Genomic DNA, 18,788 nt, shown 5'->3' on the forward strand with positions numbered 1-18,788 from the left:
AACTTTGAATGCGTGCATGTCGTGAAAATCCATTAATCACATTTTTCAAGAAAAGATATCCTTCGTTGCTGTGAATTCTTGCACAAACAAGATAAGATATACATTATATTTACTAATATGCAATTCTTTTTTTGAATGAACTTATGCAAAGATAAGAGTAGTTTTTAAAAGTTTACGTTATATCGTACAATGTTGGCACATACACATGTAAGCGTAATAGCGAAATAATACATAGTCAAAGGGACGAACTTATTACTTTAAAAGCCTGTGAATTGCGTCGGCAGGAGAAGTAACGAAGGGAATTCCAGGATTTTTATGCTACTACTAAATAATAAAATTAGTACGCTGTTAACAGTACGCCGTGCACCGGCGGTTAAAGCTAATTTAATGATTTTCGTTATTGGCTCGAGCATCGTAAAGCTATCCGAGCCCATCTGTTGCCCGCGTAGATTTTAATATCGCTCCACTCATTTGCACCGCCTGAATCGAACGCCCGGCTTGCCATTTCAACGTTTTCAATTCTCCAACGATTTGTTTATAACTCTTTCGCCAACGTCGAATGGCTATCATCAATTTATCGTATTCTATAGCTTTCGTCAATTTCTTCAATTTCCAAAGTTTTTAAATGGTGAACGTAGGGAAGATTATCATAGGGCGTAATGTCCAATTTCATAATGATTGACAACTAAGCAACGAGAACGTTACTTTCTCTAATATTCTGCAAGATTTAATTAATCTTCCGTAAGTGCTATTCGAATCACGATTTCAGTTTAAAGTTTTTAATTTTACTCGTATGACAAAGATAGGTGGTATGTCTGTATCGCTCCTATTTCATTTCTTGGTATACAGGATGTTCGGCTACTGTTTCAGCATAATTTAAGGAGAAAATCAAGAATAAAAAAATTGTGTTTTCGGCTTTGTTTTTTAGTTATTGTGAGTTAACTCATCCATTTGCAAAGATTTTTCTTCTTGTATTTTCTTGCATATATTTCACAGGGCTTAACGTACCGGTATCCCACAATCATTGACCTATTTTCAAAATGTTTTGCATGTCCGAAAGTTCTGCAAATGTGTACATTTTGGCTAACAAAAACTCGCGCAAATTTCATAGAGCGGTTTTCGATATGTTCTTATGGTTTTCTACGAGTAAGCAGGTTTAACGTTCAATCTACCATTTCTTTTGCAAAACGTCGCGCGGGTTGCTTACGTCTCTGAATACCATAGTCTTCTTCTTTACAATTTGTACGTGGTAAGCTGCTGCTCATGTGTCGTTCGGATGAGGATCGCTGTGCGCACCGCTGCTTAGGCTGATCTCCTTTTGTTCGTGTAAGGAGGCTTGCTCGCGTGCAGGCGATATTTTGGCCGATTTTTAATTGTCAATAACTAAAAAAACAAAGCCGAAAACGTAATGTTTTATTTTTGATTTTCATCTTATTTGGGCATCACCCCTTAAATTATGTTGAAACAGTAACCCAACACTTGTATAAAAATAACACGAAATAACAAGAAATCTTAGTTTTTCGAGCAACGATCTTCTCGTCCGTGAATATCGTCACTTTTTAATGTTGGCAAGGTAGAAGGGATAGAAATCGCGTAGAGATCGCATGGAATCGACAGTGTACGCAGCGTGTTGAAATCAAAGGGTACAATTAAAGTCACCATTAAAGCGGCATCGTCAGATGCGATCCTTTACGAACGACGCTCACGATACTCGTGACTGTGCTCCATTTTCAACGGTAACGCTTTGCCGTGTTCGAGAGGAAGTTAGAGTTAGCACATCAAGTCACCGAGTTGTTCAATAATTCCGCTGGGTATTGCAAAGGAACAACGAGACAAGTACTGGCCTTTCGTCGTGTCGTTGCTAGCTTTTCCTTTCGTCCTCTTGTTCCTCCTTCTGCCTTTTCCGATATTCTCCGCCTCTGAAGGGAAAGAGACTGAAGAAAAGAAAGGCAGAGAAAGAGAGAGAGAGAGAGAGAGAGAGAGGCAAGTGACAGTGGCTCGTTTATTAATAAACGAAAAAAGAAGAGGATAACGGGGGAGTAGAGCGAGGAATGGGTATTAGAGGATGAGAGTGGCGGTTGAGTAGAGGCCAGGATGAAAAGGAACGAAGTGGTAGGGCGGCGCGTGACACGGGGTTTAAGGAAGCCGCCGAATATATACGCGCGCTGATCGTTCGCCAGCCGTTTTAACAATTCGCGACGCGTCCGCGTTAACAGCGTTACGACAACAAGCTCGAGTTGTAGAAACTTATAACGAGAAAATAATGAACCCGGTTCACCAAGTCTGCTTGGAATGCGAGCCCGGTGTATACCCAACCTCTCGCAAGTAGCTGTCCCGGCTCTCTCACTCGTTTCACCGTTTCTCGGTTTAACCACCTTTTCGATTTTCCACCGCTTTCCATGGACCCTCTCTCCGTCCTGGTTCTATTCTAATTTTAGTTCTTCGTTCCCGTTGCACGATCCACCTCTGTCGTCGTTTTGTTCGTTTCATATTTTCATTTTACCATTCACCTTCACCTGTTCGTTTCCTTTTGCTTTCTCGCGTCGCCCTTCTTCTATTCGTTTGGTTGTTCGACTCGTTCTTTCTTCTTCTTCGTTTCTTTGTCCTGTCTTACTTGGATTACTCCCTTTTTTCTTCATTCCCTTTCCACGTAAAGGAATATTTGAATGTTGAGGATTCCACGATGGAAGAAAGGGAGTCCATGAAAGGAAAACGGAACACAGTACGCGGCGAATCCGAGAGCGGCGCTTGTATTGAACGCAGGAGGACGAATCGAGCGTGGAATTTCTCGGTGGAATCTGCAGCCCTGAACGTAGCGAAGACAGAAAAGACTGATGTCCTGTATCCTGTCTTGGATCGCCTTTCCCAACCGATTGAAGAAGGACGACGGAGAAAAAAGGAGAAAAAAGGAGTAGAACGCCGTTGGTATCCGGAATGGATTACGGAATCGGATGGAATAGCGGACCGGAAAGTCCTCCTTGTCTATTCTAGCGCGACACCTCATCATTCCGCCACGTTCGCCGAGGTATCCTTCCGACGTACACCGTATTTCGATCTTTCCCCGAGGCGTGTACGGTGATTTAAGTCACTGTTTACGTTTTCGTGTCTTTCGCAGTCCTCCTTCCCGGCCAGGGATCGCATAGGAATTCGTATTCGCCCCCGATCTGCTTCCTATACCTCCTATACGTAAATCCAACCTAGTATTAGATCAAACATTGTCATGTTATCGAAAATCGAACAGGAATGATCGAATTCCGTTGCATCGTAAAAAATAATGTAATTCTGCTTGAGAGTTTTTCGATTCGGAAAGTTTACAAGCTTCAGGCTTTTACGTAATTTTTAAATTTCGCTATATTCGACGCATCAACGATAGAATTTGAGAAATGTAATAAAAATTGTTAAATATCAAGCACATTATACAAAAATAATAATCGAAATATCGATTCGCCGTGACGACGTGTTAACATTAGGAAATTCTTGTATCTCTTAAGATAGATTACACGCGCGATGGATATTGTTAGACGGGACAACGAGGAAGTACGGTGTTAACTGAAACGCGAAATCAGATGTGTTTCACGATATGCGCAAAAACGAAATGCTTGCCATTGAATTAGCATACTATCATTTAAACAGGCATTCCGGATGCGTCATCCGGTCGTCATTAGTAGCGCTCATTGAAGGTCCATTGAAAGCTGGATCCAGTCCTACAGACTAATTACAGTCCGGCGTATACGGTATCGGAAGCAGTCACGGATCTATAAAAGGGCTGCGGAACACGTACTACTTACCATCTCCCAGCACCTACGTATGCGTTTGGTATTGTGCACATTAATGAAACCGAACATTCTACTTTTACGACATTCTATGAGTTGATTCTCGTAATTTCAGCGACGCTACGTTCGTTACATTTAACTGTTATACGGTTCAACTAATTTTCGTTCTTTAAGAAATAACGGTTTTAAGAGCTGTATTTCATTCTACACGTTCGTCGGCGATCTTGCCTTACAGAATATTTTGTAGTAATTTTTGAAACAACATTAGGAAGTAATGGATTTTATTTATATATTAGCTTCGTAGAAAATAATAATTGAAAATTTGGATGGTAGGTATCCAAGTCTTGTTTTTTATTTGATCTTTGATTAATTGCTATGGATACATTTTGATAAACAGGACTTGGTAATCCGAAGTAAAAGACAAGACAAGGATAAGTCACTAAAGCCGGGAAATAATGTCTGGGTGATGGACATTTATTGTTTTCATAAAACACGAAGAAACAAGGATTTTCCAATGGAATTTTTGACACATCTACTTGCCGGACGAGAAGAGAAGGTGAACGATAATGCCGCCCAAATCAATCATGGTAACATCGAGGTCGAGTGTTTTTATTCCATTACTTTGGGCAACGCCGTCTTCCTAACCACTTACTTAACCTGCATCCTCATCTCTCCTGTGTCGAGACTTGATGGTCTCGACAACTCAAATATTATCCGCCGTTCGATTCCTTCCTTGTCACGTGAAAACGGTAGTGTCATAGTACGTTATTTAAAAGGCAGATATAGCGTCTTAACTCAGATGCTCAAATAAGATTCTCACCGCACCACGTGATCCTTTTTCTTGCTTTAATCGAAAGATTTAACGATTAGTTTGATTCTCTGTTTATCGTCTCGCAGAATCGATATCTCAGTGATAGAGAACGATGACAAATATCACTGAACCTTAATCGAGAATTTGTAAGGGGTCTGTAAGACGCGATGAAGCTTTTGGTTCAGAAGCTATCTCGTTTATGCTTTAAACTGAATTTTTCATCATTTTCATAGATGTAGTCATCTATAGCTTACGGCTGCGCCAAAGTCTCTGTATTATAAGTATTATCTCTTTATCTGGGGATAAGTAGTTTTTGCTTTTTCATAGAATATTTCCCAAAGATTCTTATGAACGCTAGATTATAAAAATTTCAGGCACACTATAAAAAATGGCACGCAAAACAGAGGATTAGGGAAAGGAAAAAGGATAAATAGTGCTTCCAAAGTCCACGATTCAACGGAAAAGTGAAATTCGTTGGACTTAACCAGATGTAAAAAAATTAAAGAGGGTTTACGTCAGAACTACTTCAAATCTGTGCGTCAGCTGTTTTAAGTCTTTAAAATATCACCGCGCTAGGGATTGATAAATGGAAAAGGGGAACGTAAGGGGAAGGGAGAAAGTGACAAGAGAAATACATCCGACAACGAAGAGAAATACGACCGATCCATTCGAAAAAACGCATTATGCTGGTCGGTCTCGTTATAGGGGTTGTAAATAAAAACTTCGCCGCTCGTATCTGCATTTCAACCACACCCTGGGCCATTTGCATCTCATTTCGAACGTTATATCTGTTTCATTAACGAAGTGGACAGTAGATTGCCATTCCATCGATTACACGCGTTACAGTTGCTTTTGTGCGTACTACGTATTAAAAATGGAGTTCATTTTAACAAACACATATCCCTTATCGGATTATTAACATTTTTTATCTACCACGCTTTACGAAGCAGATGTAAGGTTTAATCAGATATTTATTACACGAAATGAGAAATAATATTACAAGCGTTCGTACATACAAAAGTATAGTTTTATCTGTCATAGTTTTATCTATAAAGTTGTATTATTCGTTGTTTCGTTTAGAGTTTCGAAATAAATAGCGAAAGCTTGATGTTCCTTCTTGCGATGGTTTCGTGAATAGAGAAAACGTGTATGCAACACTAATTTACATATGTAACGGATGTGTCGGAATTTGCACACTTGCCAAAAACAGAGTGTTCTTCCAGAGATACAATATCCCTCTCAGCATTTTCATGCTTACGAGTCATGTCGGGATTAACGATTATATGTCACATTGAAAAATATTTTATACAATCTACGCGTTTTCAACGATATCTGTTAATTTTTCATAATTTCATCTATACGTATTTTTCAAATCGTATTTTATTCATCTACCACCACTATGTACCACCGATCGTTACACTAGTACCAATCCATTTATCCCAATTATCGATTCTCAATTACCAAATCAAAATGAAAACCCATAATCGATTATACTCACTTCAAGTTCATATCAAGCATACAGGAAGTATCAACCACGAAATTATTCTCTTTTTCCTAGCTCACTGATCTTCGCACATATTGATCGCTTTTATCCGTTAACTATAATAAACTTGATCGGAAGAAGCGTGTCGATGGTCACAGGGGATGCTCTATCGTGGAAAAGGGTTCTCCGGTCATCTTGAGGAAGAGGTGCGGCGTGAAGTGGCACGATCAGACGCGAAGAGAACAGGGGAAGAGCGGCGTGAAGCAAACCGGCCAAAAACGGACAAGGAAGAAGAGCAGAGAAGCCGCGAGGGATCACCACGGCGGAGGGGTGCAGGTAGTTGCACGTGGAGGCGGAGCGACGCCGCGCGTCGTGTCTAGCTAGCGACGTTGAGCGTCCTGCCCCCAAAGCGTCGGGTGGGGAGCCGTGGTGAACGCAGTTCTCGACGGATCGCCGAGAAGGTGTAACGGTGTTGCTAGATGCGAGTGACGGCGAGGCGTACGAAAAGCCACGTGATCGACTCTTTCACCGGCTGAACGTGACAGCTGAACGCGGCGACAGTCCTCGCGATCATTCGTTTTACTTCTTCGTCGTCGACCTTCAACCACTTAAGGAGTGTCACTGCTCTATATTGTCGTAAATTCCTTGAGTCTCGTCGCGAAACAAAACCTAAACAGATCATGACAGCAAACGTAAAGCATGGTTGATCGTTGAGCCGCGTTTTATGCAAAAATTTATATATGATTTATTTTTTCGATCGAGCTCTTCCGTTATCTTTGCTCGTCGAATATGAGTGATGTTCTGGTTCGTGAGCGAAAGAAGTCGTATGTCGGTCAAAGACGCGTTTAAATTGTTTATTTGGTCCGGGAAATCAGGATAGCTTTCGAGAGGGGGGCGTGTTTAATTTGATCATCGTTGAGGCACGCGGTTTGAGACATGCCAGAGAAACGTAGTTAACCGGATACGTGATTCTTGTGTGATACAACGTGGACGGCGCGGCATCGTGCAGTGTTTAAGGGTGTTGAAGGTGCGTCCAATGAAGGGATAAGAATGTCACCGGTGCTACAGCGGTAGAGGGTGTCACGGATCCGGGATTTTCGAGGCTGAGGAGCGCTTAGATAAGGTAAGTGCCAAGTTTTTTTATCATAGTTGATTTTTGTACGGAACAAAAGGATGATCGCATTGATCGATCGGCTGTTTCGACGCTTTCGACATCCTTGAATGATGGAATATATAACAATAGGGACGTGAAGATTATGGATTAGATCGTGGAAAGTTTGAATAACGAACCATATCTATTAAATAGCAGTAGCCAGTCGGAGCAGATCTCGAGATTTTTATTTTTTTTTTTATTATAAAATATATTAGAAAATTAAGACTTCAAAGACTCGACAATTTCTTCGACTCGTTTGTCTGTAAATTTTTAACAAATTTAGAACCAATTAACAAAACGACAAAAATAATAATTAATATATTGCACATAAATCTATGAAGTACGCATAAATAAGCCTCATTCGGTACATAGTTAAGAACGATATTTTCTTTTCATATCCCGATAATACACCGGTTAAGTGTATAAAACCGCTTAAAGCAAGTTAAACGAAAGAAAAAAATAATGAAATTTTTACGGAATCATTTTCCACGCGATTAACTTTCTACAATGGAGGAACTTTAATCGCGTAAAGTTTCCACGCTTCCTTCCGAATAGAATAATAGAACACATTCAAAACAGAAATGCGCGAAGATCGCTAACTTCGACTGTTTATTTTTCTTTCTTTTTTTTTCTTTGTTTCCTAGCCTCAGAAACGAAACGCTAGGTTAGTAGTCGATGGGCAATGGTGTAGCATCCCGTTTATTTCTGTCTCCTTTTTTTTACCTTCGTCTTTTTCTCCCTCCTCTCTCTTTCTATCTCTATATTTACTTGTTCATGCTACTTGAACAAAAGTCACTGTCGCGGTCCATGGAAGTGGATGGATTACTCGGTGTTTCTGCATTGATTCTCCTTCTCCATAGCCTTAATTGAGGTTCTAAATCTGGACAAGCGCTTTTACACTTCCTTTTGTGACACTTTGTTGCCGCGTACCAACGAAACTGGTTTCTTCCCTTTGCACGAAATTACACCGTGTAATCTTTTCCTTTTATAGTTTTTACTGCGCACTAAAAGCTTTTTTGTTTTCTTCTTTTTAATTGCGTGCCCGTACAGACATAGCTACAGCCCGTGTTGCTGTTTAAAGTTTCGCGGGTGCACGGGAAGCAAAGTGAGACGGAAAAACGTAGTTAAACGCAGTGTCTTGCCAGGTTGTAAATACGCATGTAACTGTCGTTTATTACTTCCAGTTAAATTATCGTTCCTCGTTATCAACGACGACGCGCGTTAAATTTAAAAGAGGTTTTTGCTTTACGAAACACCGTTTCATTAATTCTCTTTTTCATGTAACACGAAACATTGGATTCTATAAGTTTATATAAAAAATAATATTCCAATCATTTCGGAATTTTCTCCGTGGAACATCATAAAGCAATTGAATCCATCGAACGATATTGAATCCTTATACGCAAACCGTATCAGTTGCAGCACTTGTCGACGTATCGTGGGATATCGTTACAAAAATTGAAACCGACTGATATTGATACAATTTTACTGATACACGACCGTAAACTTTAAAGGTTGAATCTATGTGCCGTAACATGTCTTCGCTATCGGTCCTTGTAACTTCCCTCGTTGTTTCTAAATTACGGGCAAAACGAGAACGGAGAGAGAGAAAGATCAGAACAATTCGAGTATTTTATAGAGTGTCGATTAAGTGAGATTCGTAATTACTTATATCTATAGATATATCCATGAAAGAAATGTTGAGAAAGAAATATTTTTAGTAGATATTAAAATAGATATAGATATAGGACACTCGAGAGAATATGATCGATAAATTCATTACGCGATGTGAATAAAATATTGATGAAATTTACCTGACATCTGGAAAAGGATTCTGCAATATCCAGTACTCCGTAATTTCACAGAATACGTATTTATTACAAACAAAAACGAAGGAATTAATATAATATTTATTTGATTCATGTTGATCATCGAAATCGTGCGATCGCAAACATCTAGCAAATTGCTAGAATCGCGTGCGATAAATTTATTTTTCAGTTATGCGTTCAAGGAAACATATGGGAAATGTGAAAGAATAAAAGATTCAAAGTTCCATTTGTATGCGGATCACGTCTCAGTAGCACATAGTTTTCTGACCACGAAGGCTATGTAAATATCCAATACACCGTATTCAGAAGTTTCGCGCGTACAGGCTCGAGAAACTAACGCGAGGATCAACGGGGAAATGCGAAGAGATACATTCCTGTATACCATAGAAATAGATGTAGTTTAACTGGGAATGGGTCAAAGCGGAGGTAGTGGAACAAGTAGAATGCGACTATTGGACAGGAAGAGGAAAAAATAGCCGAGACAAGGAGCCAACCAAGGCGAATCCTTTTAAACTAGCATCCGCTTCACATTCCTGATTTCAGTTAGGGGTCTTGTCTATTTCCTTTTTCGGTTTCGAGAAGCCGACGTGCATTATACGCTCGCGCGGCCGCCCCTGTAGAATGCAATGCATCACGGATAAGAGGGAAAAGGAAGGCGAAAGACGACGCCACCCCTAGACTCTAGACTATCACTGACAAGCAAGTTTCGCTTCTTCTTGTCTCTTATTTGCTACTTTCCTCTCCATTAGAAGTGCGATCACTTTAATCACGCTTCTCGATTACCATTTGTCTGACGTTCTAGCTTGATTTGCGTGCATCGATAAACGTGGCTTTAACGAGCAACGAGTCGGAAGAAAGCGTAGGATAGTCTGATTCGCTATACACGGATCTAAACGTGGTCCGCGAACATCTTTTTTCATTCAAATTTCTTCCAGCTGATGACTGTATGGTACCTTTTTAAATACTCTAATCAATTGTTTTTTAATTTAAATTCTGTTGAAATAATTGTATAGATTTTATATTGGTATGTTACACGGTTTGTGAAAATTTTAATGCGTCAGGTAATTCTCTGTTGGTTTTATTTACTAAAATGTTAAACGTACAAGATAAAAAATATGCCACCATCCGTACGGTCTCCGTAAAAAATTTCGCTCGGTTTCGCAAGTCCTGCTGCGTTATCATCTGTGCAGCAACAAAGGGAAAGCTGTAGCTGATAACGGACAACATCGCATTGGCCCATTGTTTTTAAAGAGTTTTACGTGCCATGCATCAGGTTTGAAAGGCATAAAATTGATTTATGCTCATTTCGCAGAGCACATTGTGTTTTTCCCTTTTATCAAACTGGGATATAGTAAATATGCGATACACGAGCTACAAAATTAAAACAAAAACATCGAGTATTCGTTAAGTCAAAACACAGATCCGAACAATATGTTTCATTATATACGTAAACCGTAGCTAAATTAAATAACAAATTTCTACCGAACAATTAATATCTTTTTGCTTTTCGAGAGACTGTCACGAATAAAGCATAAATAATGTATTCAGAAGTGTTTCAGCTCTTCTAAGTTGAGTTTAATGTTAATAACCCAACCCGGACAGTCAAACGAGCCCCATGCGCGTCTCGATAGAACCCAGGCATTAATTTAACAGAGAGGTCATTAAGGTTGTGATGAATGAAACGCATGCACTCTCTCTCTTGTGAATTCCACGCGATTCTTACGCCGTTGATGGAAAGGCAAAAATATTTCACTGTCGCCTCGTTCAGTCCACTACTTTTTCGTTGCTATTTCCCGCGTCTTGCCACAGCTTTCAAAGTATAGAAACGCGCCGGAATTAAATTACCTTTGAAGGTCTACGACTAACTTTCCTCCTTCGAGTTATCAATACCCTCGTGAATCTTTGACCCTGGCGCGATTCTCCGGCCCAGAAAATTAATTTTCCAACGATCTGATCGCGATTTCGTTCACGCGCGCGATATTTGGCAACGTGCCTGCAATGCAATGCTCATTATCAATCGTATCGCCGCGATCTGCACCCTTTGCGTTCCTCCATTCTCGCGTCGTTTTCCACCGTTTTGTGGTATGACGTAACGACCGTCGTGCGAAGGGAAGAACCATGGGCTTGAGAAAGAACGAGAGAAAAGGAAGAGGCTAGTCAAAGAGAAGAATCGTTTAGCACGCGATCTTCTCGTAATTCTGCACGCTAGTTCCCCGCCACGCTTTGTCTTCGTCTCCATCTGACGCGTTACACGTGTTACCTTGTTTCCACTGGTATTATCATACCACGGTATAGCAACATAATTGATCAGCCGATCGTTAGTTCGCGACAATGAGGAAAAATTGTCGAATATTTCAACTAAGTTCGAAAAATATTTAAACATTAGAGTAGGATAAATGTACGGAGTAATATTTCGGAATATTTTTCTGCTTCTAAATTGTTGGCATATTTCTCGGGTATAATTAATTAAATATTCAAAGAAAAAACTTCTTTACTATTCTATTAGAGTTTCTTCTTCGTTTATTTTATCTCGTAAGGTAGTTGTCAATGAAATTTCGTGTAAAATTACTCCGATCAGACATCGGTTCGTTTCTTTCTCTGTAAGTTTCGCTTTTCCCTTTTAAGACCAATTCAAATTTTTCTCGAGGAATACAGCGTAATAAGCGCATTTAAGCGCGAGAACCAGGCAATTTCTTGCTGTTCCAAGAAATACCTCCAACGAGTGAGAAGCTTAAAAGCCGTGCCTTTCTTACAATGCAGATACTCGTTAAAAGAATTTTCAGACTTTAAAGCTGGAAACTTGGTAAAACGTAGAAGTCCATGATGGAGGTGAAAACAACGACAGATATCTCGGTGAGGCTGGATGTATCTCGAGATATAGCGGGTGTTTCAAGGAAACTAGAGCGGGAATGGTTTTTATTCAACGGTGATTTTATGATAAAATTCACGGATTATTCATGCAAAGTTCTCCGTTGCGCTTTGTTACGTAAATTAAAGTTATATCTGTGGCACGAAAGGAAATTCGAGTTATAGAGAGGAGTAGGAATATACCAGTTAAACAAAATAAATTTTCTTTCACTAGCTTCCGTACTACTCTCGTTTCGTATAAAAATCTTTGAAATTTAGTTTTAAAATTTCCCCCATCATATACATAGTTATTCCACAAAATTTTGCAATGTTGAAATAACTCGTACGGAACGCGCAGTGCAAACTGCACATGATCGTGAAGACTGATGATTTAGCGGACACTGAATTTTATTTGATTCCTCTCTATATTTGAAATATCGATATTTGGTCGTTCGTATAATAACAAAAATTAAAACGTATTTGGGAAGTCGTGAGTACGATTCTTTTACAAATATCGCGTCTTAAAATAGCCGACGTATAACTACATCCGACGAAACAAAGTACGAAATTGATCGTTATACTGTTTGTTAGGAAATCAACCGCGATATTTGCAAACTCAATTACACGGATACTATTCTAACGGGACAATTTTGAACGCGATGTCACGCACAAATGTGTGAACAGATGCATATGCATGTTCCAGAATAGAATCCTTTCGTGTCGCCTTCCTCGTGTTTCGCTGACGGTCTATTTCCCGAATTGTTTAACAGTCCTGAAAACTGTTTGTACATAAGAAATTCGTAACAGAGGTATCGGGAACATTAGTGAATTTAATTGCGTTACAAAATTAATCTCCGAAATATAATTAGCCAATAATGCAATTTGAAACCAAACGCGAATAAATACCAGAAATAAACGCAAGCGGTATGGATTAAATTTATTACCTACGTGTTGACCTATAGCTGTCCATTGCGATTGTTAATACTCGAGTTGCAGCTAATTAATACATTAAAATTCTTCTACATTTTTTGTACATACATATATACACAGATACACATACATATATAAAAGATATGCAATTAATAATTTATTCCTTTGAGTTTATGCGTCGCAAGCGGTTTAATATTTGAAAACAGTTTGTATTATGTATACGGATTAACAGTTATTAAATATTCGCTTTGGCATTCTCATCAGGTTTTGAAAACGATTCTATTTAAAAGTTAATGAAGCTAGAAAGTGAAAATTAATTTAGGTATGTTTATAATTACGATAAATATTTTTCCACATAAAAAATCTTTCTATTTACACAATCCTTCAAATTTGGAATCAAGAAATCAACTTGATTACATGTCTCAAAAATTGTCAAGTTTAGAAGAACAGGTAGCAATATAAATAACGGGATAATCTTCCAACACACGGAGAAAGTGTTTCCCCTAGGTCCTAGATTGAATAGGATCGAAATTCACTAGCATTGTTCGTCTACGAATTTCTGCCCGGCTTCGTACTTATCATGGAAATTGTATATCTATGTTAAAGACCACAGCCGACTAGTATCGAGGAAGAATTGTGCTGAAATTTTCGAGAGCGCCCAACGCGTTTTCTGCATCCAAATTCATAATTCAGTCAAAGGGATCAGAGGAAAAGTGCATACAACAACTTCTGTTTTTGGAAACTGATATTCCAGAGAATTGACCTTCCATCAAACTTCAATATCCGGTTCATAGATACAATAACGTTGATTGTCTCGTCAAATAAATTTGTCATGGTTAAACTGCAACCTACAACTTCTGTTGAATCTGTCTGTATATCTCACCAACGTGTGGAAAAAATATCTATAAATGCACTTTGATGCTTTTTTTATAGTTGAAAGATTTATGTCCCAAGACGAGGTATACGGGGATCAGACAAAGCGCACTTTTTCCATTTTTGGAATTATAACTAGATTTAAGAATAAAGGGGAACAATGCAGCTCCGTATTGGCAAATACGTAGCAAGAATTTCTGGCAGTCAATTATAGAACAGACAACATTTGTACACGGTTACTCGTATTCGGATCGTAAGAGGATTTCATTGCAGAAAGTTGCGTATTCAAGGGCTGCCGAGCGTTTACCGCGCGGAAAATTTCACGAATCGAAATAGAACAGCCCCGAGTACGAGAGAAAAAGTTAGATGTCCGATATTTCTGGCCGCATTAATTTTGATCGCCGAAGTGCTCGCTACAACCTATCGCGCCATTAGCACGGTTTCCTTCCTATCTATAGAAAGTTTCGTCTCTTAACGCGAGCAATGGGATAAGTCTAATTAGAAGTGCCACGAAAGTTTTCACAGAAAATTCACGAGAACGAAGAAGGGACGATAGGATGGTAAGGGGGTGAGTGGAAGACTAGAAGGTGCTCGGTTGGGAAGGAACGAAACGCGAAGCAATTATTGTTCTTCCGGCCGCGAATTTAATTGAACCGAGGTGTATGAACTCGGCAACAAGAATCCGTATCTGTCTCGAATACTTCCATCGTCGGATTTCTTAATTTTAACGGAGAGTGTATACGAATCCTTTTCCATTTTCACTTGATCCACCATTTACCGTGAAAATTTTTGATCCGAAGTCCAAGTCTGGTCGGTTATCGAGCCGAAACCGCGCTGTGTTTTCACGATGTTACGCTTTCTGAAAGTTTCATTATTAAGACGTTGTTTCAGCATATCTGAAATAGTTGGATGTATCGTGCAGGTTATCGAAACATAGAAGTTTGAGTAGCCTCCTTTCTAGAATAATGACTTTTCGCGGAGAAACTTTTCAGCTCACCGTGTTTGCGTTATATGTATTTATTCAATTATACCAGAGGCAGAGTTATCCTTTCGCTCATTTTCCTTCGCCATTTGGGTTATATAACGATCGCGTTCCCGACATTTCTCTTACAGAAGTATCAACTTATATCGGCATCTAATCGAATTTCGATGTTGCGCACCAAATATGGGGCTAGGGTCGGGCTTACTTAACTCCTCTGCGAACCAAGGCCGTCCATGATCACACGCTACTAAGCGTCCACTGTATGCTAAGAGGGACCATAAGCAGTGCTCGTAAACCGTTCACAATGAGCATACAAAGAGTGTCTATAACAGGTTGTTATAAAATTCCCTGTGTGTTAAGGGTGACTATCCACCACGAAATTTCTGCCGCGCATCAACGACGAGAATGAAGACCAGTTGTAAATTCTAATATACGTCGCTCAGAAAATAACGCGAGATATTATAAATAACAGTTTTACAGTAACGTGAATTTAAATCTCTACGTGCAGTGAGATTACCGTGGAAGATTAGATCATTTTATAGCATGCTCAACGGGACTTATCAGATCGTTTTATACATAACACGATTCTTACAAGAGTAGAGTTTACCTCGTTCAAAATGTCGCATTATTTATGAAATGGTTTAATGCATTCAGAAAGAAGAAAATGAAAGAAAAGAATGTCTTTCCTTTTGAAATATTTAGAGTTTTCAAGTATTAAAATATCGATGATATTTAGGATACTGAAGAAATATTTCGTGATCCTTTGAGAATGGAAATTTCCATCTAAATTGTTTGAAATATAGGAGGAAGTATCTTATAAAAAGTATATTGATATTCCCGTCAATGATATACCGTGTCATATTATGTACACGCGTGCGCGAGTCATTCATCAGGGCTCGTGATAAATGGGTACTTAATCTACCGTGATAAACGGCGACAAAAAAAATTGGATGCGTTCGATCGCATATCGGAATTTAAACTACGCAGTATGGCTCATTTAAATTTACGATGAGACAAATTTTCTTCTTTGTCAGTAATGGCGGCCATGTAACCTCTTCTCCATGGAAAATCGATACACCCGGTGTATCGTAATGTTTTGAAAGTTGAACGTTAAAAGCGGGGATTAATTTTCAATTTGAAAAAAAGGACGCGTCTCGGTCAAAATGGTGATCAATCATCAGTGACAACGTGTCCTATCGGATTCTTTCAAATTTTCATTCCACGGCGTGTCCGTTACAGGATAACGCATCGCTGGTGAAACTATCAGGAACCTCTATCAACGGATTAAAACACGATCTTTTTTAATAAAATTCAAAAGATAGATATCTATAGTGGTATCGTGAAAGTCCATTTTATGCAATTTGCAAACGCAGAAAAATGTTTCAACGCATGTATTTCATTGCACGTAATCCACCGGTGACCTATATTAATTATCAGAAATAAAATTATTGTGCCATAAAGAAACATTACACCATCTCTGAAAACGTGGAGAAGTTGAATGGTATATATCGTAAAAGAAGAAAACATTTTTACGACTCAAGTTTATTCCTGAGCACAAAGATACTCGCAGATTTCTTAAATCATAATTTGTCTATAACATCGTGAAAGTAAAATAAAAATGATAATCGATTCATAGAACGCGTCCCAAGCGATCAAATTCAGTTTGCAAAGAGGAAGGACACGTGGATCTCTCCACCGAGAATGGACGAGGAAGAAGACGAGACTGGAGCCGGAAGTATGATATAAAGGGGTCGCACGCGTTAATGTATATTTATGTATTAAACAGACATTATTTATACGTCCGATGAATATGCATTGTTTGGTGGCAGTAGCGATGTGTCGAGTGCAGACCCGTCGCTATCACTGCCTCATCAATCACACACAGTTCTGGTGGTAGCCCGCCCCTGCGTTCTGCGAGCCGTGCTACAAAGCTCGGTGCTGCCGAGGGCACGGTCTCGTTCCTCTCTCAGAATGGTAAACGTCACTCCTCTCATGGTAGCCATGCACGACCATTCGACACCAATTCGCGCTAATTTACGTAATTTTTTCCCCTCTATGTGACATCTCGTTATATGGTCGAGCGACGAGCCTCGCTTTGGTTACCCCGCTCTATGTTCGATCTGCAAATTCGGATGGGTTGTCGATTTACAGAAAGAGGCGGCTTGCGCGTTACACACGTATGAACACACATATGCACGGTCGCATAAATTCATCTATGCGAATGCGTGACTAGTCGATATAGTATCGAGATATGATAGCAAGAGAGATAGAGATAGAGAGATAGATAGATAGATAGATAGATGGATAGATAGATAGATAGATAGATACAGAGAGAGAGAGAGAGAGAGAGAGATAAAGAGGGAGGAATCAAACCACCGTGAAGTTTCGCCAAATGGTCATCCGTGGCCACCGTGGCGACGATATTCAGAACGTTAATCGGACGAATCAATCGGATCTCGTCGGCCACAAAACTGATCCGCGGACATTCGAGGACTGCACGCGCGGAATGTGTGCTGCAGTTACGCTGAAATTTTTCAGCCGTGGAATGGACGTTTGATATGTTGTTTTGCCCATGGATTTTGGTCAGGGAATTGCGCTTCGGCGACGAGCATTGCCGTCCCTTCCCTCCGGCTCTTCCTCTCTCTTCGTCCCCTCTCCCAGCCAGAGGACGCGCATGGTATATCCTGTTAAATATGGATCGTCGTATAATTGTCGCTGCTATTAGCCGCGACCAGATGCATCGGTCGTGTGTTGGAATTGCTGCGCAGATAGATTAACAAGAGTTCGCGGGCGATGGCGAAGTTGAACGGTGCGGCGCACCGGTAGCGTTCAATTTTCGGATTCGAACGTGCTAGGATCGAAAAGTTTCCGTTTTTAATCGTTTTCGGTTAAAGTGTTCAGAAACTTGATGTAGCCTTTTATACTGAAACTAGAATTCATGATATCTTTGTTGTTATCAACGGCACGAGAAAACGTATAAGAAAGGAAGTAAATATCAATCGAAATTTAATTATCATAAACCTTTACAGTAGACTCTGTTCGGATAAGCAGAAGTTTATAACATGCATTTCTGTTTTGGCTGTATAAATATCGTGCTGTTGTTACGGCGAAATATTGTCGGGTTCTTGAAATAGCCTTAAGACTTGTCACCTTTGCTGGAATTTTTACGCTTTCGGAAACTGCGACAGCTCTTTGCAAAGATCTCTGTAGTTCGCTAATTAACTTGTCATTCTACAAATTTGTACCTATTTTAGTCATATTGATAAACTCGCGAAATCAACGTTTAAATTCTTCAATGTCTTAGTAGATATGAAATATTTGAATTATTCAAGTTGTACAATAAAATTGTATTTGTCAGCTTATACGTTATATAGACCGGTTTTAAAGATAAATATATCGTTTTAATTATTGTAGAAATCAAAATAGTTACCGAGCAATTGCACATAAGACTCTATCACTGTATATATTTAGTTTGGACCTACTTTCTCGTGGTATCTTTGTTGTCTTCAAGTTTCGTGAAGTTTTCATACCGTTCATCGAGACGAGTTTACTCAGGACGCCATAAGGTGCATTTTATTACCCAGCTTCAATCTTACTCGCCTTGCTACAACGCCAATTCAAACGGAGTATCACTTAATTGCAAAGTAACATTTCAAACGGTAGTGTTCCTTCGTGTCAGGAATTATACACTATGTCGCATATGAGTGGAAAATTGTGTACGTATACATATAATAAGATTTGCATGCTTTGACGCTTTTCAGGAAACGTTGTTCTCTCGGTTCTTCCTTGTGTGAACGTACAATTTGCAATATTTTATTATAACGCGATAAACTTATGCGAATGTACATTTAACACGAAATGTATATTTAACATTCATTTGTCATAATCGTTTCGTGATGTACATAATTTTTTCGAATATTTCAACTGTGTTTCCAAAAAGCAGGACTCGATGGTTCCGTTCATTTTCGGTACTTATTTTCTATTTTCTGATTTTAACAGAGATATTTCCTATCATCTGGACCAATTAACCAGTTAACTGTTGCGATCTCTTTGAAAATTTTGAAAAGTGTGTATCTAGAATGTATCGCCAAAAGTAAGTGACGATGA

The 18,788-nt window shown here is 39.3% G+C and overlaps 1 protein-coding gene across 3 annotated transcripts in view; it reads left to right on the forward strand.

Moving 5' to 3' along the window:
- Positions 1-6,536: 6,536 nt before the first annotated feature.
- Positions 6,537-18,788, forward strand: part of LOC122577745 (lachesin-like) — a 179,946-nt gene continuing 167,694 nt past the window's right edge. For all 3 annotated transcript variants that reach the window (XM_043749272.1, XM_043749275.1, XM_043749273.1), the window contains exon 1: positions 6,537-7,190. The gene's annotated coding sequence lies outside the window, so the exon portion shown is untranslated. The remainder of the gene's footprint in view (positions 7,191-18,788) is intronic.

Source organism: Bombus pyrosoma, linkage group LG2 (assembly GCF_014825855.1).
Source record: "Bombus pyrosoma isolate SC7728 linkage group LG2, ASM1482585v1, whole genome shotgun sequence".
NCBI classification, from domain to species: Eukaryota; Metazoa; Arthropoda; class Insecta; order Hymenoptera; family Apidae; genus Bombus; species Bombus pyrosoma.